Below are 26,357 nucleotides of genomic sequence, written 5' to 3'. Positions count from 1 at the left end.
TTTGCAGTCAGTACTATCACCGGCAGTGGACTTACCGCAATGGAATTGCTACCTCATCATGATGGATGAGCACCTTGCAAGGAGGTTGAAACTCACCATGATTAAGGTAATCCGCGAGTTGGAAATAATTTCAGGGATGGGCAATAGTGGGTGTGAAAATCTAAGTGTTGGATTTTGTGGTCAGCAGCAGTCACTGCTGACCTTGAAGAAAGCTGCCCATGAAGAACTAGTGATCTCAATGGCGTGGTTTTCCCTTTTCCCAAGAGCAGTTTAAATCTGCTGCCAAATCAAGGGGATCTCCAGGCATGCAGCAGCAGTGATATCATCAAGCAGGGTAAGCAGCCAATCACATCTAGATATTCACACAGACAGCAAACCAGGAAATTAAAACCAATGAATCCCTTCACTTTTAATTTCAGATAGCAAAAAATGAATAATTATGATTGAACTTAGATAGAAGCTAAAATATTAATATAAACAAGCTTTAAAAATAATATTTTAAAAATGTGTTTTATTTTGTAATGGAGAAACTTGACATTCCACAAATATAAAATTAGCTTTTCAGGGCTGGTGAGGGTGTTTAATAGTAATTACAATTAAGTAAGCAGTTTAAAAACCCATTCACATCTCATTCAACCAGGTGTACCTTTTTGCAGGTTTTTACAATGAAACTAATAGCACAGAAGTGGAAGTTTGCATCAATTCATGATTGCAATGGACATTGCAGTGTGAGAACCTCAACACTGCACCCTATGCAGTAGTGCAGACTCACTGACGCAACTTCTGGATTTCTGCAGAATTCTGTGCGTGTGTGGACTCCCGAACTTGTTGTCAGTTTCAGTGGTGATGGCAAACACTGACAGTTTTGGCGTCATTACCACTGCAAAACCCAGGCCTATGTTTGTAACACCTGACCATCACGGCACTGCTGGTGTCATTACAGAAGTCTGCAATATTGTTTGCCTCTCTGACTTCCGACACTTTCATTTCAGCACAACAAAATAAGTAAATGAGCACTTGAAACTCCATAGCATACAAGGCTATGGGCCAAGTGCTGGAAAATGGGATTAGAATAGTTAGGTGCTTGATGGCCAGCACAGACATGATGGGCCGAAGGGCCTGTTTCTGTGCTGTATAACTCTATGACTCTAATACAGGACTGAAAACTATATTAAAAGCAAATGAATTATATTCAGTTGTGCACTTCTTGTGCACATTGTGATGGAAAATTCACATGACAAATGGAAAATATTAATTTTGTCATATGGAATTCTGCCTGAGACTTCTTTACTGGACATTATTACAAATAACATAAAGAAAGAACAGCTAAAGATGGCCACGCACAATTTGCATATGAGAAGCCAGAGGCCGTCTGGGAGACAGAGGTGATTACCCTGTCTAGCCAGAACAATAGGGGTGCACTCTGATTCAATCACCTAGAATGGTTTTGTCAATGTTGGTCATCAAAAGCCATCAGCACCCATTGACTCTGAAAGAGCCAACCCCCCACCAAGTATGTCTGAACTACTTTGAATTCTGAAGATCAATCCAGAAACATCTGTTGCAAACAAAGAGGTGGTCACATGACATGACTACCTGCGTAATTGAGAATTTGTGACTTGTGCCTGAGAAGGCAGATAGTAACTGAACTCCAAGGAAGAAAGCGTCTCTCTCTCTCTCTTTCTCTCTCCTTCTCCAGCAAGGTCCCAGGGGAGACTCAGTGCAGCTGAACCTCAATTGTACAGATCCTCATAGTCATCAACAAAGCGGATGGATAAAGCCTCTCTTCAGCCTTCTGGAACCAGAGAAGCAAGCCGGAATTGTGCACGTGGCCCAGAGAGGACTTCAAGACTGCGATTTCAACTAATGACACTGGGACTACACTTCTGATTTTAAATTCCATTTTGATTAATGACTCTACTCCAACCTCCCAACTCTGCCTTTTCCCCTGTGCATCTATTTGTTTGTGTGTGCGCTTCTGGTATGAATGTGAACGTGGATGTGTTGCGTATCTTAGTACGTTTAACCAGTTTAGAGTGATAAGGTTAATAAACTTACATCTTTCTTGATTAAACTCAAGAAAACCTGTCTGATTGGTTCATTTGCAAGTATATATTAGAGTAGCAAGAGCAAGTGCTCACTGGGTTGGTAAGTTAAATCATTGTGTTCAAAGGATAAACCCTGTTGCAGTCAAACCAGAGAAGGGGTGAAAGAGGAGACTGAGACCCCTTCCTCACCTGTCATAACAACATATTTTGCTGTTGTGTTTACCCCTTGAGTTGCTTGTGGAAATACTAAGTGTCCCCCTCGTTGAGGGAGTAGCTTTGGTAGTTGGCTACATCTGTGAGGTCACATAGTGAGTTGCATGGGATCCAAACAGCCTGAATCTGTAACCAGCCCCGATGAATTTAGAATCATAGAATAATAAAGAAGGGGGCTGTTCAGCCCATTGTGTGTGTGCAGGCTCTTGGCAAGAGCTATCCAATTAGTCTCAACCCCTGTTCTTTCCCCATAGCCAGCAAATTTCTCTTTTTCAAGTATATGAAAGTTGCTAGTGAATCTTCTACCACTGCCCTTCCAGGCAGTGCATTCCAGTTCATAACAACTCATCACATAAAAAAATGTCTCCTCATTTCTCCCATGGATGTTATGCCAATTAAGTGACTTGCATCAGTGTCAGGGGTTTTCCTTTGCCGTAATTGCTGTAGGCTCAGATATGTCACTGACCTGTGTCCCAATTGACTGTGCTTGTGCTACTCCATACATTAGTATTGGAGAACATCGTTTTATGCTGCCTATTCATCCATATCAGCATAGAACAGCATGCATTTACAAGGTTACAGAACACTTCTTTCATGGCAGACTATTGCCATTCTCCAGGAGAATTTAAGGGATAACAGTAACTGTATCTTGGAATTCAGACCCCAAATCCTCCTTAGCAACACTTGCAACATTTATGAAAGAAGCTGAAACTGTACATACCGTCTTCATAAATGAATGATGTTGCCATGTTCTCAATAGTAGATTGCAATGTCGACATCCATTTACTCAATCTACTAATACTGTCTTACAATGTTATATCTATTAGCCTTGGTCCTACACCATCTGGCTTCTCCTCAACCCCACTGCTCTCCCTTCATCCTCAGATCTTGTGCTTCATCCTGTGTTTCCTCAATATCAACAGAATCTTCTTCTACAGTGTGGGCACTTGTGCTGTTGTTTTCTTCAAGAGGGAATGCAATTTTGAAAGTTGGTGGGGGAACACTAGCTGAGACAAGGGAAGCATTTACAATGTCAGCTAGCAGGGAGGCAAGAAAGGGAGTTTGGTGACCAACAATTTAGTGGAAACTGAGGCAAGAAGCTAGAGCTGAGTCTCATACACAAGATGAATTTGTGTGGGAGATAGGAGAGAAACTGAAGAGATGCAGGTTCAGGGCTCGAGCTTGCAGGGTGGGCTCAGTGGGCAAAGGGAAGGGGGCTGGGGAGCAGCTAAATAGATGGTGTCAACCTTAGTGACAAAGAAGTCCATGAATTCCTCATGCCTATTGCTGGTGAGGGTGGAGGAAAAAGGAAGAGGGGTTTAAGGAAATGGTTGGAGAATTTCACCCTGGATTATGAATGGCAATTGAAAAGTGTAGTTCTTACTCTCTTAGAATGAATATTTTACAATTGTCTGCTACATCAGGTTTGTACTGAAACAAAAAACATAATTATTTCCAGACATCTGTAGACAGCACTGATTGTAACTATTATAGACAAGCATCACTGCACTGACATTGATTCTCCCAAATGTTAGGAACACAAAACTAATCCAGAACTGGTTCAGTGAGCCTCACAAATAGATTCTCTACATTCGCTGTTCTATTCTTCTGTTTACAATTGTGACAGACAATAATAATAGATAAAAGGCAGGAGAGCTGACCTTCAAGGCTACATTTAGATGAAGTTACAGCTAGTCAGGAAAAAAAACAATTAGCATCTATCGCCCTGATTTGACTCCCTGGCAGGAGTTGTGTGGTGGGGGCCGAGGGCGAGGTCACATACACCAGCCAGCCACCCCGTTAGGCCTGGGAGATTTTTGGCTGGAATTTTACACCTCCCACCCTGGGAGTGGGCTGAGAGGCTGGGGGGTGGCATAAAATTGAGTGGGAGGTGGGTGGGTGCCATGCCCGTCACCTACCCTCCCCCACTGCTATTTTACCAGTGGTGGGGGAGGTGGCAAACGGCCCGCCCAGCCTAGGCCAATTAAGGCCCTCAAGTGGCCAGTTAATTGCCACGTAAGGATCTATTTCCACCGCCGTTAGTATTTTACCAGTGGCAGATGGGCAGTTCAGCACCTGAGGAGGCTGCCCAGTAATGCGCCACAGACGGCACCCACCCCCCCCCCCCCCACCCCCAGCAGCATGGGCCACCCCCACAAAAAGTAACCCCCGCTGCCCGACTCCCACCCCACCCCCTTGGTGAGGTCCAGCTTGTTGTAACCTGGTGGGGCCCGAACCCCATTTACCTTTTTCAAGGATGATGTCCATCATCTTCTTTTTGCTGGGTGTAGTCCCAGCAGTGGCCACCACTCCTGGTGGCGCTGCTGGGACTGAAGAGCGGCCAGTCCTCTGATTGGCCGACAGGTCTTGGAGGCGGGACTGCCTGCCTCAAAGGGGTGGAAGACTCAACGAGTCCAATTAATGGCTTGGGCCATGCAAAATTGCAATTTGGCTTCCAGGCACAGTAGAGGCAGGCTGTCCCCCGACTTTTCAGCTAGTGGGCGGGGCTACCGCCACAATGTAAAATTCTGACCTTTAACTCCAGGTCCCGTATGCTCGAACCTGGTGGGAAACGCTAGCTGTCCAATGGATGGAATGGGATTTTTGCCAGATGGAGGCCACTGCTAGGACCTAAAGGAGCTCAAAAAAGAGAACTATTTTTCAGAGTTGCTGAAGATGCTGGTCGTGACATTGCCAGATTACATACAGCAAACATTTAATGCTGTGTTGTTGGTGGAGCTGAATATAGCACAATGTTAGAACACCTTCATTTTTTTGGAAACTGACTTTGAACGCAGCTGAGACAGATGGACCACATCTACAGAACCTCCTCACCTCACTCCCTCCATCGCTAACGATCCAGAAACACAGATGCAAGATGGCAACCCCTGTATCAGAGGGTTCTTTCAAAATTTGAGGAAAAATTTTTTCCCCCTCCCCCACCCTACCAATCTTCAATCATCTGGGCCATGAGGAGCCCACATCCATCCTTCAGGAGGCTGGCACACACCTCATCTCACTCGATGTGCCAGCCTCCAAACCTACGCTGAATTCCTTTGAAGCGAAGGAAGCTGGAACTGCTGGTGTAGAGAATGCCCACCCCCATTGCATCAGTGGCTTTTTTTGAAGTGGGGCAAATAGAAGAACGCACCTCATATTGTTAGAGAGCAAAATTGAAGAATAATTAAGAAATTCATTTTCAACTCAATAATTACTTATTACATTTTCCAAGATTATTTCTGTAGTTTAAGAACCCTAAAACTGAAAGACTGTTAGTATGTAAGAAGCATTCTTGAAGACAAGCTGATACTGTTTACCTTTGGACTCACTTTATCACTCTGAAGTAGAGACTGAATATTGTTGTTTTGGCAGTTTGGCTCCTTCTGTTTCATGCTGGTGTTTTTATAATTACAACACGAGATTTCAGAACCTGAGACCATGAGACGTCAGAATGGAGATTCAGTATCAGAGAATGGTCACGGAGGAGGTGACGTAATAGCCTTTTGGCTAAGCTTAAAAGCAAGAACATTGTGCTCTGTGTGAAGATGATGAGGAAGGGAGATGTCTGGTTTGTTGTCCTCACCCGACATCTCCTGATGTGTGCATCTCCTGGGCAAATCATCCTTTGTAATCTCTGTGTATCTCGTAAGTGTATGTCACATTTATTCGTTAACAAAACTTGAAGCGTGTTTGAACTCATTAACATTCCTCACATTACTAATCAACTTATTTATACGACAGCATTTTGCCAACCTAAGTTACACCCAGTGGCAGAGCTGATTCCCATCATGTAATATGCTGTAGCTTTATCAAGTCTTAATGTTATTATACAACCTAACTGAGGTTTTTGAGTTTAAAGAAAACCTGATGTGTGACAAAACCTTCCTTAATAGGACAGCCATGAAGCTACAGTTTGTCTCACATTTCCACCAAATACACTCTTGTTGCATTTTAAAATGCAGTTAATTAATTATCGCGATTCAATGGCTTCCTACAGTCATGAATTCTTTCATGTGCCAAGTAATAACTGCTACCATATACTTGTATTGCTTTACCCTCGATGAGCTCAGAGGCCCTAATCATTTATTTGTTTAAACTACTCATTTCTAGTGCAGCAGTAAATTTAAATTAATTTGTTCAAATCAAGTATTATTTAATTATTCAAAAACAGAACCCTGTTGCATACATGTAATTTTATCCATTCAACATATTCTATAAATGTAGTGGTTGGTTCTCTGGCTTGTTCCCAGGGTTTCAGCAAGGTCAATGGTGGATGACGCTGAAGACTTTGTCCCAGGTCCACTTCAACGGTGATGTATAATCAGAACTTTTGTTCCTTCAAATTTCTCTTCAGTCAGTATTCTTTATTTTCTTAACAGAAAAGCCTCAATCTGGCAAGACATCAGCGAGGCGGTTGTCTAGAATGTCCACAATTGCTTAATCATCCCTTGTGCTGTCATGTCAGGCTTATCTAATTTAGGATAGGTGTGTCTGAGCTGATTAGCATTAAAAGGTGTAAAATATTTGGTCTGTGCAAAAACCATCATAATGCTTAAGAGTCTCTCGACCAAGCTACTGAGAAATTCACACAAGCAGATTTCTTGTTTGTCCAATATAAAATAGGCATTCTTTCTCCAAAATGACAAATTCAACTTACCTGGAAGAGCCCATCCTTGGCTACTGGGTCATTTCCTGTCAGGGTATGAGTATGACAAGTACTTTTGATCTCAGTGCAGGAAAGCTCCCGCCCCTATGGTATAGACTTCACCAAGTTGCTACAAACAATGTGAAACACAGAGTTATGCTTTACTGCTGTGTTATAATTGAGGTCTTTGGTCCCCAGTACAGTCCAATAGCAGTGATGCCATAAGTCTCGTCGCAAAGGGCAGCTTGCAATCTGTGATTACTGGTCATCACTGGAACCACAAGAATCAGCTGCCTTGTACTTGCATGTAAGCATGAATTATACATGTTGCTCTTAGATTTACCACCTATACACTAATTAATCAGATATTTACAAATTATGATGAAATATAAGAAAATAACAAGAGTTAGAATCATCAAACGTCAAAACCAAAAATGGAGGCTAGGCTTATTATTATCACTTATTGGGGTGGGTCTTGACTTTGTGATAGTGTGAAGTGAACCAATATAAACATTAGGAGAGATGTAAAATGGGCTGCTGACTCACTATGACCTGTTTTACATTTTCACACAAGGTCAAGATCTACTCCATCATTCTTAAATCAAGACATTTCGGTAATATGGAGGAGGAAGATCATTTGACATATTTTAGTTCATCCATCCAGAAAAAGCCTACAGTCCCCCCATCACAATATCCAATGTTTCTTAAGCAATTCCAAGGTTTATCTCTCTGCCATTCTATGCTGAGATCCATTCCATGTATTGATCAGCCTTCCTTTTACTAGTTTAAACCTGTGCATGTTTGCCCTACTCACAATTTATTTAGAAGTCATTTTCCACATCTGCCTTTTCCAAACTGTTTGCTATTTTGCATATCTCTACATATTCATATCCCAGTCACCGCTCTTGAGCCTGAAACGTCAAGGTTTCTTCAGTCTGTGTTTTCTAATGCAATGGCTCTGCTTTACAACTCTGCTTAGAATTGCTTCCTCTGACTGAATGTTCTCCTTGTGTCTTAGTGATCAGTAATGGACAAAGGGACACAAGGTATGGTCTGACTATAGTATTATACAGTTTGACCATGACTTCCTCCTACTTGTACTTGTTTTGGCTATATAGTTCAGCTTTCTATTGGTTGGACATGGTGCGTTCAAGTCAACTAGGACACCTAGATGTCCCTCAGCTCTTTCACCACATCCTGAGTATCTGTGCTAATTATTTTTTATTTTTCAGTGAAATACCGTTATCTCTGTAACTTTTCACCTAACAGATACATATTTTTGGCCAGAGGATTTTCTATTGCCTGAGCTAACTCTTCAGAATCAGCTGGCCCTCCTAGTTTCGCATTATCTGGAAATGTAATTGATTTACATTGTGAAACAGTCCTTTTTTTTACTGTTTGTGTCAGCTATTTTGCAAGACCACTGAGACTTTTCTTTGATTTGAAACTCATTCATCACCTATATAAAATCTGTTTTTGTGGCTTGAACCATATATTATGAACTTTTCCTATATCTGGATAGAGTTTAATTGCTCCCCAGATATTCCACTGTGGGATAATTTTGCAAAAGGGCAATGAATTAATCTTAATAAAAACCAGACTCAATGCATCACAGTCCTACAGTTGACTAATTTAAATGAGCTGTTGACTTAACTTCACTAGCTAATAAACATGATTTGCCTAATATACATTTTCACAATATTTGCCGGTATTTGCTGCAATATTTAACAATTACAAATCTTCTGAAAGTGAGAATTTGATTACTTCTTCATTAATCATGCAGATAAGGCATATTTCAGAGTTCCTCTCAATTAATTTAAGGACAGAATAATTTTGAATATTCAAATTGCTTCGTATGAGTTGGAAAACATTTCTATGGATCCCATCAGCCAGGAAAATATTTGGCTTAATTTATATGCAACTGGCAGATTTGATTGATTCAGTTTAAACCAAATGTCAAAAGGTCCTTCACCCTAAAATTGTTAGACAAAATACAGCTCATCAACTCTGATTTATGATACAGGAACAATGGATAGAATTGGTTTTGCTCTTTAATTATTATAATCATGACAGGAGGTGTTTAGAATGAAGGAAACAATTATTAACAATCTCATATAACACCACAGGGGATTCTTCAGAATGTTACACTTTCCAATAAATATCAACACGACCTCTAAAAGCAACAATGAGACAGGACCTTGAATTGGAAATCCTAACATCAGAATTCTCTGAAGGAGCAGTTTAATGCCACTTCATAAGAATAATACTAACTTTCTACTTGTAGACGTTTAGCAGATTTCTCATGGAGTTGCTCCTGATAGACCAGGCCCTGAAGTACAGTTTCTGATGTTTACTGCAATCCAGTTACAAGCTAAAGACAGCAGCACTTCGCCCATCAATGTAAGACAGTACATTTACTGAATCATTAGACTGAGATGAAGGATGTAAATTACGCCATGACCTCTGAAAGTTTTGAAGATAAAATATTGGTAATGCTACTTAGCTACCAACTTACAAAACTTCTATTAGATGCTTTGTGTTCTGTCCTCCCTCAAAAACTTCGTATTCCTAGATATTCACATTATCTCACTTTGCTCCGTCTCTCAGTGAATTGAAGAAGCAAGCTGTAACAAAAATAAAGTATTTTTGTCCAGTTTTGATTGAATGGTGGTTTTTTAAATCCAGTCAAAGTAACAGTTGAAGAAAAAAAAACTGACTGCAGTTCAGCCTTAAACCAATGAAATTTGGAGCATTAGTTGAGTACAACGGTACAAGTTTAACTGTGTACAGGCTGGGGAAGGAATAATTCACACTTAAGCAAAGCCATATCTTTGGTTCAGTTTGTACGTAACTAACAGTTCTTTTTTAAATTCGATTTGTCAGATATTCTAAATCCAGGATTTCTTGGGTGTCTGAATCAAGTGAGCACTTTGCTAATCTCTGTTAAAAGGAACCCATCAATTTGAAATTCTGACTTGAATTTTCAAGAGATGGTTTAGATTAATTTTAGGCCTCCACACTGCTGAGGAATTCCATTTTTAAAAGCCATTTACAAACAGTGATCTTGGTTCTCAGAGATGTGATTTTTAGAATTATTTTGTCCACCTCACGTTACAAGTGAAAGTTTGTCTATTGTAAATGTATAATTACACTTGTGAATCTCCCGTCACTGAGCATGCGGTTAGTCAAAGGTAATGGTAACCGAGGTGTTCTGTTTCTGCACGTGCCACCCCATAATTTTCTCTCCAATCACTTTAACACACAAAAATCATGGTTTAACAGTCACAGAGATGGAAAACCTCAATTTGGGGCCTAGAAATTTGGCTGAGCAGCAGCTGGAGGTTGGATGTTAAACAGTTTCCTATGTCTCCAATACGGCGGTGCATGCTCATTAGGAGCCAATGTGCACTGCCTGACATATTCTTCCAAGACTATAAGATAATACAAAGATACTAAAAATATAACAAGGACTTAACAGGCTAAAAAAGTAGTTGTACAATGCCAAGGGGCATACTGCTTGTCATTTGAGTGAACATACCTTTTTCAAAACTTCGATTAACTGGAAATTTTGCTGAAAATGAGTTCCATTCTTTGCTAATCCATGAAGACTTCATCGTGACTGATCCATACACTACAAGAGGCAGTGACAACATAAAAGAATTAGAACTCGCAGCTGTTCTCAAAATAGTGTCCAACTGGGAAATTCCATGAGCAATAATATGAAAACCTTGATCGTTAACAAGAATGCAATAAGAAGGAACATGTGAAAACAACACAATTTTCTTTCACACTGAGTTTTTTTGATGAACACTCCTACTTCATTCTGGCATTGTTTATTGTATTATATTTAATCGTAAATTAAATTGCTGGTTATGTAAAAAGGCCAGAGTTTGGCGCTTAAATACATCATACTCTGTGACAGGGCCTAGATCTCATCATGGTGCACTCTGTTTCAATCTCCTTTTAAAATGTGCTTTGGACCGGGGGGAAATAATTCTCGACTGTTTTTAGGTTCGAACAGAATATGCAATATGCCTGACTGGATGAAAGCTTAAGGTTATTGAAAATTACAGCTGAGAACTATGTTGAGAGAAAAGACTCATTCAAACTGACTGGGAGAGCAGAGAGGTCACAACTACAAATAAAGAGTTGTGAGCTGTATGGGCATATTTTATTCCATCTTTTCTTATCACATTTCCCTCGCAATCTCTCCTTGTTTGATATTTATGTTTATTATATTCATCAACAATCTACATATAGGGGAGCTAAAACAGATGGCCTGGCCATTTGCTTCATTACTGTTTGTGAGAGCTTGCTCTGCTCAAATTCGCTGATGTCCCATTTCCTACAGTGCAACATTTATTGACTGTAAAGCACTTTGGGACATCCTGAGGTCTTGACATGTGCTATATAAATGCAATTCCTTCCTCCCTCCCCTCCCGCTAAAGACAACCAGACTGTCTGGCCTTGATCTCATTGTTGTTTGTGGGACATTGCCGACTGCAAACTTGCTGCCACCTTTGCCTTCTTTACAGTAGTGATTACATTTCATTGGCTGCGAAGCGCTTTGGGAAAAGGAGAATAAAATAAATAATTGAATAAAATAATTAAGCAGCTAATTAAAACAGATTAAGGATGGCAGGACAGATGACGTGTCAGGGCTGCAGCATGTGGGAGCTCCTGGATGCCAGTGTGATCCAGGGCAAACACGTCTGCAGTAAGTGTTTGCGGCTCGAAGAGCTTCGGCTCCGAGTCACTGAACTGGAGTCGGAGCTGCAGACACTGCAACACATCAGGGAGGGGGTAAGTTACCTGGACATTTTGTACCAGGAGGCGGTCACACCCCTTAGGATAGGGTCATTTGATTTGGTCAGTGGTTTGGGATAGGAGAGTGTGGCTGCAGCTGAGGCAGGTAAGGGGACCCAGAGGGCAGGAGTGCAGGAGCCTCAGCCTTTGCAATTGTCCAATAGGTTTGAGGTTCTTTCAGCTTTTTTGGATGAGAGTGGGGGCTCCAGGGTGGATGAGCAACTTGACCATGGCACCATGGTACAGGAAGCCATTCAAGTGGAGGGAGAAAAAAGGAATGTAGTGGTAGTAGGGGACAGTACAGTTAGGAGGATTGACACTGTTCTCTGCAGCAAAGAGCGAGAGTCCAGGCGGCTGTGTGGCCTGCCCAGTGCCAGGGTTTGGGACATCTACTCAGAGCTGGAGAGGAACTTACAGTGGGAGGGGAAGGATCCAGTCATCGTGATCCATGTAGGACATAGGCAGGACAAGGAAAGAGGTTCTGCATAGTCAGTATGAGGAACTAGGTGCCAAATTAAGAAGCAGAACCTCAAAGGTAATAATCTCTGGATGATTACCTGAGCCACGCGCAAATTGCCATAGGGCAAATAAGATGAGAGAAATTAATGCGTGTCTCAAAGACTGGTGTGGTAGAAGTGGGTTCCGGGTCGTGGGGCACTGGCATCAGTACTGGGGAATGTTGTGGCTGTACCATTGGGACGGTCTACACCTGAACCGTGCTGGGGCCGGTGTTCTAGCGAGCCGCATAACTAGGGAAGTACGGACGGTTTTAAACTGAATACTGGGGGCAAGGGATCAAATTTGGGAAGATATGGTAAATCAAGGAGTAGAGAAAGGTACTGATATGGGAAATAATAAACAGACTGTGACAGGAAGGGACAGAGCGTACAAATCGAAGAGTAAGTCAACAGATAAGGCTAGAGGTTACAAAAATAATAAAAGGACAAAACTCTATCTAAATGCACATAGCATTCGGAAAAAAAACAGATGAACTGAGAGTGCAAGTAGAAATAAATAATTGTGATCTGACAGCCATTCCATAGACATGGCTGCAGGACGACATAGATTGGGACCTGAATATTGAAGGGTACATGGCATTTAGGAAGGACATAAAGCTAGGAAAAGATGGAGGGGTAGCTCTGTTAATTAATGATGGTATTAGCGCAATAGAGAGGGATGACCTAAGTTCAGGAGATCAGGATATAGAAGCAGTTTGGATAGAGATGAGAAATTATAAAGGCAAGAAGTCACTTGTGGGAGTAGTGTACAGGTCAGCTAACATTAACCACACTGTAGGACGAGGCCTTTATAGCCACTCCAGGCGCTGCTTCACAAACCACTGACCACCTCCAGGCGCGTATCCATTGTCTCTCGAGATAAGGAGGCCCAAAAGAAAGGACGAGGTATAAAGGAAGAAATAATGGTAGCTTGTCAGAAAGTTAGTGATAATTATGGGGGATTTTAACCTACACATAGAATGGAAAAATCAGATGGGCAGAGGTAGCATAAATGAGGAGTACATAGAATGTTTTTGGGATAATTTATTGGAACAATATGTTCTGGAGCCAACCAGAGAACAGGCTATACTAGACCTGGTATTGTGCAACGAGATAGGATTAATTAGTGACCTCATTGTTAAGGTTCCCTTAGGTAGCAGCGATCATAATATGATTGAATTTTACATTCAGTTTGAGGGAGAGAAGAGTGGATCCAAGACTAGTGTTTTAAACTTAAATAAGTGCAATTATGAGTGCGTGAAAGCAGAGCTAGCTAAAGTGAATTGGCAAATCAGGTTAAGGGATAGATCAATAGAGATGCAGTGGCAGACATTTAAGGGCATATTTCAGAATACACAGAATAGATACATTTCAACAAGAAAGAAAAATTCCAAGGGTGGAACCCACCATCAGTGGTGAACTAAAACAGTTAAAGATAGTATCAAACTTAAAGAAAAAGCCTATAATTGTGCATTGATGTGAGGCAGGTCAGAAGATTGGACAGAATATAAAAAACAGCAAAGAATGACTAAAAGATTGATAAGGAAGGTAAAATTAGAGTACGAGAGAAAGCTAGCTAGAAATATAAAGACATATAATAAGAGTTTCTATAGATATTTAAAAAAGAAAAGATTTAACAAAGTGAGTGTTGGTCCTATAGAAAGTGAGTCTGGGGAATCAATAATGGATAATAAGGAGATAGCAGATGAATTGAACAGATAGTTTGCATCGGTCTTCATCTTGAGGATACAAGTAACGTCCCAGTATTAGCTGTATGTCAGGGAATGGAAGGGAGGGAGGAACTCAAGAAAATTACAGTCACCATGGAAGTGGTATTGAACAAATTGTTGGAGCTGCGGGCTGACAAGTCCCCGGGTCCTGATGGGCTTCATCCTAGGGTGTTAAAAGAAGTGACTAGTGAGATAGTTGATGTGTTAGTTTTAATTTTCCAAAATTCCCTAGATTCGGGAAAGATTCCGTTAGATTTGAAAATAGCGAATGTAACTCCTATATTCAAAAAGGGAGGGAGACAGAAAACAGGAAACTACAGGCCAGTTAGCTTAACATCTGTCTTAGGGAAAATGTTAGAAGCTATTATTAAAGACGTTGCATCAGGGCATTTAGAAAAATTCAACGTAATCAGGCAGAATCAACATGGTTTTTGAAAGGGAAATAATGTTTAACCAATTTATTGGAGTTCTTTGAGGGACTTACATGTGCTGTGGATAAAGAGGAAATGCAGCAGCTAATTTGCACACAGCAAGCTCCCACAGGGAGACAGAAAGTAGGAAACAACAGGCCAGTTAGCTTAACATCTGTCTTGGGGAAAATGTTAGAAGCTATTATTAAACGTGATATAGCAGGGTATTTGGAAAAATTGACAGTAATCAGGCACAGTCAAGATGGTTTTGTGAAAGGAAAATCATGTTTAACCAATTTATTGGAGTTCTTTGAGGGAGTTACATGTGCTGTGGATAAAGAGGAACCGGTGGATGTATTGTACTTGGATTTCCAGAAGGCATTTGATAAGGTGCCACATCAAAGGTTACTGCAGAAAATAAAAGCTCATGGTGTAGGGGGTAACATATCAGCATGGATAGAAGATTGGCTAGCTAACAGGAAACAGAGTGGGCATAAATGGGTCATTTTCTGGTTGGCAAGATGTAACAAGTGGTGTGCCACAGGGATCTGTGCTGGGGCCTCAACTTTTTACAATTTATATAAATGACTTAGATGAAGGGACCGAAGGTATGATTGCTAAATTTGCTGATGACACAAAGATAGGTAGGAAAGTAACTTATGAAGAGAACATAAGGGAGCTACAAAGGGATATAGATATGTTAAGTGAGTGGGAAAAGTCCTGGCAAATGGAGTATAATGTGGGAAAGTGTGAAATTGTCCACTTTGGCAGGAAGAATAAAAAAGAAACATATTATCTAAATGGCAAGAGATTGCAGAGCTCTGAGATGCACAGGGATCTAGGTGTCCTAGTGCATGAATCGCAAAAGGTTAGTATGTAGGTACAGCACACAATTAGGAAAGCTAATCGAATGTTATCGTTTATCGTGAGGGGAATTGAATACAAAGTAGGGAGGTTATGCTTCTGCTATGTAGGGCATCGGTGAGACCACATCTGGAGTACTGTGTACAGTACTGGTCTCTTTATTTAAGGAAGGATGTAAATGCGTTGGAGGCAGTACAGAGAAGGTTTACTAGACTAATACCTGGAATGGACAGGCTATCTTACGAGGAAAGATTGGACAGACTATGCTTGTACCCACTGGAATTTAGAAAAGCAAGAGGCGACTTGATTGAAACATATAAGATCCTGAGGGGTCTTGACAGGGTGGATGTGGAAAGGATGTTTCCCCTTGTGGGAGAACCTAGAACTAGGGGTCACTGTTTAAAAATAAGGGGTCGCCCATTTAAGGCAGATATGAGGAGAATTTTTTTTCTCTCAGGAGGGTCGTGAGTCTTTGGAATTCTATTTCTCAAAAGGCGGTGGAAGCAGAGTCTTTGAATATTTTTAAGGCAGAGGTAGATAGATTCTTGATAAGCAAGGGGGTGAAAGGTTATCCGGGGTAGGAGGGAATGTGGAGTAATCAAGTCAGCCATGAACATATTGAATGACGGAGCAGGCTCGAAGGGCTGAGTGGCCTACTCCTGCTCTTAATTCGTATGTCCGTATGTTAGTGCAAGTCCTTCCCTTTTTCCTCACTAATATGAAGTACAAGATTATGCTGTACAATGTATTACATTGGAAAAGCAGGACAAATACAGGTGAGACTACAGCATGGGGGTATGGCAGAATGTTAGTTATGTTACTGGACTAGTGATCCCGACGCCTGGACTAATAATGCAGAAAATGTGAGTTCAAATCCAATGCAATTGAATTTAAACACTGGAAATAAATAAATGGCATCAGTAAAAGTGACCATGTTGACATTGTGGTCATAAATATCCTTTAAGGAAGGAATGTTGCTGTCTTTACCCATTCTGGCTCCAGTCTCATACCAACATGGTTGACTCTTAACCACTCTCTGAAGTGGCTTATTTAAGCCACTCAGTTGTATCAAACTGTTATCAGCAGTTCAAGGAGAACACCTTCATTATATGAAATCATGTAGATTTGCCTTAGGGCTGGTAAGGAAGATACAAGGTATATCCAGAGAGTGTGAGGTTCAAATTCCAACAAACTGAATTTAAATTCTGGAAATAATTAATAACTAAAGAATAGATGGTATCAGATGTACCAGCTCAAAATTTACCTTTCTAATTCTATGGATTAAGCTAAAACACATCCGTTCCATCTGCTGAGACAATGGGCTGGATGTTAGGGGCCCCCCTGAGGTAACGGAGCCCATAGAATCGCAATGGGGGGGGTGGGGCTGGAAGGCCCATTGCCGTCCCATTGCCAAGTGATTCTTCCGGGGATAGGATAGGCCGATGACAGCCTTCCTGCCCAGAGGCCAATTGAGGCCCTTAACTGGCCTTGAATATTAAAGGGCACCGAAGGGCCTCTTCCCGGCGCCGCTGGGATCTAACCTCCGCCATGCAGGGAGGGCGCCTTGGAAAACATGCACCTTCCCTGTGGGCTTGGTGGGGTGGGGGAGGGGGTGTCTCTCCATCATGGGCAATCTGGCCTGCAGAGGAGCCCCGCTGGCAAAATTTACAACGTCATGGCTCACCCACCCCCTGGACATCACGCCCTGTGATTGGTTGGCAGCTCTTGGAAGTGGGATCCCTGTCTTTAAACGGTTGGAGATCCCGGCGACAGGCACTTCGGCCTCAAAACACCGGAGGATTGCTCCAGGGTGAAGGTGGGGGGGAGGGGGTGCGGGTGTGGCATGAAAAGGCCGAGGCAGGGTTCCCTCCGCATTTTTGGCTAGGTGCCGGGAGCCCCATCTCCTCCACAAAATCCAGCCCAATGAGTGCATCTACAATTATCCAAACCATGTACAAAACACAACTCTAGAGTAGCAACAAAATTCAAATAAAACCAGTTTTAACTGCCTCTGTATCTGGTGGTAGTGGCAGAAAATGTTGTTGGGTTATTTGGGGCCAATTAGGCTCGTGTTCCGACCACTGCCATTTTGGATAGGGTTTTGAGAGGGAGGCTCGGAGCACCCACCCCCCACGATTTAGACAGGAGGCTACTTTCAATATTTAATTAGGGCTCTATTACATACACAGGATCCCAGTTACTATTTTGAGATACAAATGGGCAGACTATACTTAGAAAACATTGCAGACTTTTGTCGGGCCATAATACTCCATTTGCTGCTAGCCATTGCACAGCAGCCTCACCACTCACCCCCCCTCCCCCCACCATCCCATCCCAGATTCACGTCACCCTTCAGGCTCTGTCAGGTGACTCCTTGTGATAGCTGGATAATGTTCAGCACCTCCCCAATCAGCCAGCTGTCTTGAAGCACTGACTTGGTGCGTGTAGTTTGCCGCATGTGTGCAAATGTGCCCTGGGCCTGAAAATGCTCGCAACACTCCACCTGCTGACCACATGTTGTGCGCCTGGAGTTACAATCAGTTCTTTTGTGTATTTGAAACTTGCTGGTCTTCCAATGTAAGGAGCTGTCCACAACCGAGTGTTACAGACTGGTACATTCCAAGGTCCAGGACTATGTGCTGAGGGATGTACTAAATCTTGGGGCCGCTGCCGCAAGAATTCAAATGGGGAAAGGCTGCTCTCTAAGACATAGTACACTGAGGGGCTGGAATTCATGAAAAACTCCTCGGGCTGTGTGCACCAGAGAAGGTTTGACATGAAATGTATATTGTAAATATAACCTGTAATTGTAAATGTAGTGAGGCACTTCAGTGTGCCACATACTGTATTGAAAGAAATTGAACTGTATTGTACTTTATGTAATGTCAAATTAGAATTGGAATGCAATATACTTTTACAAATTTTATGAATAAGGTATATTTTTTGAAAAAAATTCCTTCAATAGCAGGAGAATTAAAGAAGCTATAGAATAGTTTCCATTGATATGGCTTCGTGACACAAAACACAGGCGTGAAAGCATTCCTGCATACATTTACTGGAACCATCCAAGAAGTAATATAGTACACCTGGTTACTCCTAGAACTTACCCTATTATTTTGCTAAACAGTGTATACAACAAACCACCCGAATACTTTGTAAATCAGATTTGACATTGTACTGAGTTTATACTCCTCAAGTTGCTACTCCGATGAGGAGGAGCTATTTTGAGGACTTTGATGTTTATGATTGGATGAAACCAAGGAAAGAGTCACAGAAGTGATCATCAAATACACAAATGAAAAAAAGACCAATTCTTAGGGAAATATTTAGGAAGCAAGTGAAAGAAAGTTTCCAAGGAGGAAGGCTCTGTGAGACGGTTAACTGCTAAAGATATTTTAAACAGTTTACAGTGGAGGAAATCTCAAGCACATGCTCCAGAATTAATGGTATCAAATTCTGTCAGGCTGTCAAAGAAATGGGAATAGTTTCCAATCAGAGAGATAGTTGCACTCATTATTAAGGGTTAAAATAGAAAAATGATGAGAGTACACAGAACCTCAATCTAATTAATACAACTTGTGATAAATACACAAGAAAAAAATTCAAAATACCTGTGAATGTGAGACCATCAATGAAACACCCACATCATTTCCAAACACTAAAACATACTAATTACTTGCATTTATATCAGTGCAACATGGACCACAACCAGCAATCAAGGACTGGCTAACAACAATGAAACAACTCCACTAATAAAGATACTTACACACAGTGGCTGAATCATAAATGAAGACTTAATCAGGCAGAATTCACAGTATGCTCTTTGTAAGATTAAAGGAAATGGATAGAAGCCTCCTGGAAACATTTCTAATGACACCTTTTCTGATGAAAATATGACTGAAGTGAAAATCCAACCTACCAAATATATGTGCAAATAGCAAAAGGGTATACCCGTTCTTCTATAAACAAGGAACATAATACACCTCTTTCCTTTATTTTAAACTTGCCTGAAGTAAAAACAGGCTCACAACACCTCTTGGCTTTAAAGGCCACTGATACAAAGAATAGATTTATGGACACCTTGCTGTTTAGAAGACTATTGAAGGAAACATGAAACTGACATAGTAACGAATAGCCCGCCCATGGATTTGGTCATAGGTAGTCTGGGACCCGGAGAGTGGATTCTAATGTTTTCTGTTGCCCATTCAGTCCTATACATGACAGTCATTTGTCCATCTTTACTAAAGTGATATAGCCCATAACTGACATGAATTATAAATATCCTACCCCTCACTGATACTGGAACTTACAGGGTCTAATAAATATTAGGGTAGATTTTCCTGCTCTTGCATCTGGGAGTACTGGTTTGCCTCAGAATAGCAAATACAGGAAAATTGGATGAGAAGGCATGCAAGCCACTAAAGAAGCTCAACGGATTTGCTATTCTTTCATTTAAACTGACTTAAGATCAGGTAGGCTACCTTAAGGGCTTATTCTCTTCCTGAACCAAATTTCCTTTATTCATTGCATCCAGGTGATCCAGTATGTTCAGGCGCAGGACCAAGAAGATCTGCCCTATAATGTTTGCAATGACGTTGACCTCACACTTTACAAAACTTGCTCCATTTGTTCAAACTTCTACAAACTTCTCATTCTCAAATGTTTACATTATTTTCTAGACTGACCTTCCACCATGAATTTGTGGTAAGGTGCAAATACTTTACTTTTTTGTGGATCTTCCCTTCTCCAAAACCCACTTCTCAGTTATTTTCACATGGTTATAACCAATTTCTCTTTACCCCTAACTTTCCACTGTGGTTTTGCAGTTGTTGTTTAAACTGTTGTTGGTTCAGTGCCAAAGGTGACATCCATCTCTTCTGGGTGAATGCTCCTTGTTCAAAGTGCCGATCATCAGAGATTTGATAATGGAAAATTCCTCAGCACTACACCAACAACAGCTTCAACAAGAACACTGCAAAGCCAGTGTGGAAAATATTCTGGCTTCAAGGTAGAGGGATCAGCAACAAAGTCATTCCCAACACCTTCTCCCCTTTCTTGCCACACCTTTCCATGGAAGAGCAGGAGATGCAATACCTGCCCTTTTAACTCCTCCCTCCCCACCATCCAAGGCTCCAAACGTTCCTTCCAAGCGAAACAACGATTTACTTGTACTTCTTTAAATTTAGTATACTGTATTCGCTGCTCGTAATGTGGTCTCCTCGACACTGGGGAGACTAAATGCAGACTAGGTGACCACTTTGCGGAACACCTCCGTTCAGTCCGCAAGCACGACCCCGAGTATCCTGCCACTTGCCATTTCAATTCTCCACCTTCTTCCCATTTTGATCTCTATGTCCTTAGCCTACTACACTGTTCCAATGAAGTTTAGCGTAAGCTCGAGGAACAGCACCACATCTTTCGACTGGGCACTTTACAGCCTTCTGGACTCAACATTTGAGTTCAATAATTTTAGATCATAACCTTCGCCCCCCCATTTTATTTCTTATTTCATTTCTTTTTCGCTGGTTCACTCCCCTCACCACTCCAGGCTTGTTTCTTTTGTGTTTGGATGGCTGCTATTTGGCCATTTACCCCTCATCCAGACAAATCTTTTGTTTCTTCACTTGGCTTTGTACCATGAAACCTTTTGTTATTGAATCTCTCCTACCCTCAACCTATCACAGGTCTTCCCTTTTGTTCTTCTTCCCTCCCGCTCCCCGCCCCCCTTTCACTTGCTTGAAACTATTACATTTCTAACTTTAGCCAGTTCTGATGAAAGGTCATCAACCTGAAACGTTAACTCTCTTTCTCTCTCCACAGATGCTGCCTGACCTGCTGAGTATTTCCAGCATTTTCAGTTTTTAATTTCATTCTTTTCTGTTCATTCTGCTCCCTTCAGGTTTACTGAGCAAACCTCACCCCAAACAGCAGCTTTCACTGAGAATTTTATTTAATTTGCTTCCTCTTTTCTTCTTCTTTGTCCTCCTTGTCTCGAGAGACAATGGGTAAGCGCCTGGAGGTGGTCAGTGGTTTGTGCAGCAGCACCTGGAGTGGCTATAAAGGCCAATTCTAGAGTGACAGACTCTTCCACAGGTGCTGCAGATAAAATTGGTTGTCGGGGCTGTTGCACAGTTGGCTCTCTCCTTGCGCTTCTGTCTTATTTCCTGCCAACTGCTAAGTCTCTTCGACTCGCCACACTTTAGCCCCGCCTTTGCTTAAACTGTATCAAACAATGAAAAGAGGGAAATCTTTTTTATTTTTCCTCCACTGCACTCAACTGACAAAACTTCTGCTCAGGTGCCATGTGACACATGTTACGATGCACTTTGGCTACTGCAGTTCTGCCAGGACAGGGCGGGGGAAAGTGCATCTTCCGTGATGCATCCCAGAATTTTTTAAGAGAAGCCAGAACTTCCCAGGATCTGAGATCCAATTGAAATTTCCAACACTAGGACGAAGCAGAATTTATGACTCAGGCTGCAGAGAGAGAGGGAGCAAAATGATATCAAAACGAAGGCCAAGCTTTTGGGGGCAACTGAAGCCTTCAAGTAAAAACTTTAATGAAGGTGTTAAAAGATATGCAAAAAAAAATTGGTTGATACATTTAATTACGTCGTTGTGAGTTATGTCATTTTGTTTCAAACCTTATTTTAGATATTAGGGGCTGAATTTTACCAGCCCCTTGACGCGGGGGTCATGGCGGGGGGGTCCATAAAATACTTGTGGGAGCGGCCCGCCACCATCCTCGACACCGAGAAGGCCCCGCGCATTTTACCGGCAGCGGCGAGGCTTCGGTGCGGTTACCCCCCTCCCCACCGCTCGGCGATGGGGCCTTCATTTAAATCTTAAAATTATGTAAAACAAATGCAAGTCCACATACCTGGTCCCAGCGGCCTTCCCACACCAATATTACCGCCACCCGCTGCAACTCGCGTGCCTTAACTCCATATGGAGTTCTGAGGGGGGGTGGGGAGGACTGAAATTATCAGGGTGGGAGGGATGGGGGGAGTGGAGAAAAGGTTTTTTATTGGCTGTGGGGATGGTGGGAAGGGGTTGAAAGTCAAAAGTGACAGGGTTTGGGGGGGAAGTTCAAGGTCGGAATAAAATTAATGCTTGTCATATTGGCATATAAAACAACCATGGGGGGGGATGGGGTTGGGAAAGGGCCGCCTGCTTTTGCTTTATATTTTAAAAAAATTAACAAAGTACTTTCTCTTTAAACATTCAAATTTTTGTTAAGGGGTTAAAGCCTTTTAAAAATGGCAGTGGCGTTGGACCCATTGCCGGGGACAAAGTGGCCGGCCATTCCACCCACTCTATTTAAATGAGCCCCTGCATGAAATATCGCAGGGGCTCAGCGGCGCGCTTCCGTATCGGAAGGCCGCCATCTTCAAAGCATGTGAATTGCAGCACGCTAATAAAATTCAGCCCTAGGCATTTAATTTATCCATAAGAATAGATTTTTCTCTCAAAAAGCATTTTAAGTGATTTATTTAGTTTATCTACAAAGTGTGAAGGTGATATGGAATTTTCCCATCATAAATGTATACATGGAGTTTTTCCAATTGTGACATGTTGACTTATGGGTATTTGACTGTAGAGGCAAGAAGTAAGAATAATGTGGGTAGGAAGTACAAGCATTCATGAGATCTTCAATAATAGATAGTCTAAAGTAACGAAACAAACTTCATGCCATTTCAACATGATGACTTGTTCTTCTGTTAATGAGAATTAAAGCTATATGGAGTCTATGGGATGGTATGTAAGCTTCATTGATATACAGAGGATAATCTCACTAGTGCTATTATTAGATTTGCAATATCTTGTCATGGTCCGCTAATGGTCTACTAGGTCATACTGACAAGCAAGGAACGTACTGCATGAAGAGGATTAATGGATCAATCTGTGAATTGTCCAGACAGTTGAAATTTAACAACCATGAAAATCCTAATAAGATTGGAGTTGTAGGAGCAACATTCATAAATTCAGTTCCCCTTCTCCTTCTAACATTTTTTTAAAATTTAGTTCCCAAATAAAATAAAACACATCCACTGAAAATAAATCTGTCTACTGACATTCTCAGGGTGTAAAAAAGACATTTTTAACTGATTAATACTTCATGTGATCAAAGACTGTGCACTAATGTTCCAGTAAATCGACACACAAAATAGGACCAAATCGGATCACCATGGAAACTTGTACGAATTCTTCTGACACAGCAGATGTAAAATGTTACTGACAGGTTGGGCACTGAAGAAGTAAAATGGAGGGTGGAGGGGTGCAAATCGATTGCATATATGTCCTGATTTGTATGATAATGATTTTGAGCAATAATTTCAGCTGAAATGATGAAAAAGTATCCAGTCAGTCCAGTAATTGGTTCAAAGATGAATGACATTTCCCTCTGGTATTTTTATCAGCATTTATCTTATCCTTTGCTGCACTTGTCATTTCAATACATTTTGTAATTTGAAATCTGTCGTTGCTTATATTACACTTTTAATCAATTTACTCATTGACCAATTTTGTTTCATTGGGAACCTTATGCATGTCCGGGGAAACTTCAAGTCAGCACTACTTTCCGGCAGTAATCATGGGAGGTAGCATTACTGGTGAATGTGGTAACTATTCTTAAAGCTAAAGAATTGTGAAAGGGATAAAGTACAGAAGTTTTGCATCCGTTGGTAAGCACAGTAGGAACTTGTTGTAGTGAGTGACTGTTAAATAGAAAGTAGGTGGCATATTTTCACATCAAAAACTGATTGCTATCATAACATGTCCATTGCTTTCTGACATTTAGATAATGCAAACTATAGCTTTTAAGCATCTAGAAGTCAATAACATATCATCAATTTCTTAAGGTCAGTAAACATTATCTATAGGGTGCAGATTAATAATGTAATCCCAGCATCTCCAGTGCAGTTATCCCAGCTGCACTGAAAGAGCTCAGGAAAAACATCTGGGCAGGATATTTAAATTTGACAATGCCTTGCTTTGTAAGGATGGAGCTCGCTTTTCAGTTCCATTTCTCTGGGCTTTCTGTTCCTAATTTATGGATTATTATAGCAAAGGAAGCTGATTTTAGGGGCAATTTTAACTCATTTTGCACAGTGCAAATGGGGCAGTCGCTGTGCGGCAGTTACAGCCCCATTCCTGCTTGGGATCCCGCCCGTCACCACCTATCTCAGGGCTTTCCGGTGCAGCACAGCTTTTAGAGGAGCAGGACAGCAACTTGCTAACTTCCACAATTTACTGCGCATGTGCGATCACTGGAAGTTATCGCTGATTTACTCTTTAACAATTGTTTGGCTGAAAATCCAGGCCAATGTGCTGCTCACTGGAATAGTCTTGATTATTATTGACAGTAATAGTACATTGTAATTTTTATTTCATTAATTGATTAGTGCAAATTAAATATCATCATGCTCTTTTGGGTTAGCATTAAATGGTAACATTAGAAGCAATCTTTAAAAGTAACATGTTCATTATCCAATGAATTGAATTCATGCATGATGTGTTTTATGTAACACTGTTACACACATTTTCAGATTTGTGGAATCATTTGCCGTTTCCTGCAGTGGAAACAAGTCATTTACAGTACTGTCTTAAAACCATAATAATCTATTGTGTTTGGTCCCCGCTACAAACTCTGTTCCCTAGCTACCAACTCCATCGCTCTCCTTGGCAACTGTCTGAGGTTGAACCAGACTGTTCGCAAGATAAGCTTCTGACTACATATCCACACCATAAATAAGACCATCTAGTTCCACTTCCACAGCACTGCCCACTCCACGCTTGCCTCAGCTCATCCGCTGGTGAAACACTCAGCCATCTTTTTGTTATCTCTAGACTTGACTATTTCAACCCACTCCTGGCTGGTCTCCCACATTCTACCATCTGAAAACTTGGCATCATCCAAAACTCTGCCGTCCATGTCTTTACTCAAGCCAAGTCCAGTTCACCCATCACCCCTGTGCTCACTGGCCCTCATTAGCTCCTGGCCAAGCAATACCTTGATTTTTAAAATTCTCATCCTTGTTTTCAAGTCCCTCCATGGCCTTATTACTCCCCATTTCTGTAATCTCCTCCAGCCGCACAACCCTCGGAAATGTCTCCACTCATCTAATTCTGGCCTCTTGAGCATCACTGATTTTAATCACTCCACCATTGGTGGCCATGCCTTCATCGGCCTAGGCCCTAAGCTCTGGAATTCCCTCCCGAAACCTTTCCGGCTCTCTTCCTATTCTTTCTTCCTTTAAGGTGCTCCTTAAAACCTACCTCTTTGACCAAGCTTTTGGCCATCTGCCCTAATATTGCTTAATGAGGCTTGGTGTTAAATCTTCTTTATAATGCTCCTGTGAAGTGCTTTGGGACATTTTTTTCATGTTAAAGGTGCTATATAAAGAAAGTTGTTGCTGTTGTCATGGATCAGATTTTGTTTATTGTGAATTGCAATTGTAAAAGAGCTTCAGCATATTTGGCAAAATGTTTTTGAATAAGCATTATAGATAACTGTTCAAACAGAACTGCTTAAAGTTACAAAAGTTTGATCTAAACAAATATTCCGACTCTATACTTATTCTAAAATGGGGATTTGTTTCTATTACAATAATCAGCTACCCCTCCTCTGTCGATATGTAATATAAAACATTTTGATAGAAAATATTATAAAAGAGAATTGACTCTCTTGCATAGTCTTACTCTTTATTTGGTTGATGCAATTCTCCACTCCCACACCAACATTACGGCCAACCAGCCACAACTCGTCCGTCTTCGGCACTCTGTTGGAGTTCCAAGGCGAGACACTGGTGGGGAGGGGGGAGGAATAAAATTATCAGGACGGGGGGTGGTGGGAAAAACAATAATCACTGGCCGTTGGGAAGGTGGAAAGTGGTTGAAAAGCTAATGTGGTGAGGTTGGGGTGGCAGGTTTGAGCTGCGACTAAAATACATTCCAAACACATCAGACAATAAAAACACCATTGTGGGGGTTGGGAGAGGGCCTCCATGTTTTAACTTTGTATTAGAAATAAAAATTTTGTGACAGCGCTTTAACTATTTAAAATTACCTGTAGGGCTTGGAACTCCTTTAAAATGGCGGTTGCGCTGGACACCAACGGCCGCCCCCTCTACGTCATCCGGGGG

At 41.5% G+C, this 26,357-nt stretch overlaps 1 long non-coding RNA gene across 2 annotated transcripts; it reads right to left on the bottom strand.

Annotated features, from left to right (window-relative positions):
* Positions 1 to 8,617: 8,617 nt before the first annotated feature.
* LOC137352328 (uncharacterized) lies at positions 8,618 to 26,340 on the bottom strand. 2 transcript variants are annotated; one of them, XR_010969680.1, is made up of 3 exons: positions 26,282 to 26,340; positions 10,445 to 10,537; positions 8,618 to 9,530 (listed from the first exon to the last, which is right to left on the bottom strand). It is a non-coding gene; the product is annotated as an uncharacterized lncRNA (long non-coding RNA). The 2 variants fall into 2 exon arrangements; XR_010969681.1 differs by lacking the exon at positions 26,282 to 26,340 and adding an exon at positions 25,915 to 26,001.
* Between the last annotated feature and the right edge of the window lie 17 nt (positions 26,341 to 26,357).

Source organism: Heterodontus francisci, chromosome 38 (assembly GCF_036365525.1).
Source record: "Heterodontus francisci isolate sHetFra1 chromosome 38, sHetFra1.hap1, whole genome shotgun sequence".
Classification (NCBI taxonomy): domain Eukaryota; kingdom Metazoa; phylum Chordata; class Chondrichthyes; order Heterodontiformes; family Heterodontidae; genus Heterodontus; species Heterodontus francisci.
This window is presented reverse-complemented; position numbering and strand designations above follow the sequence as displayed.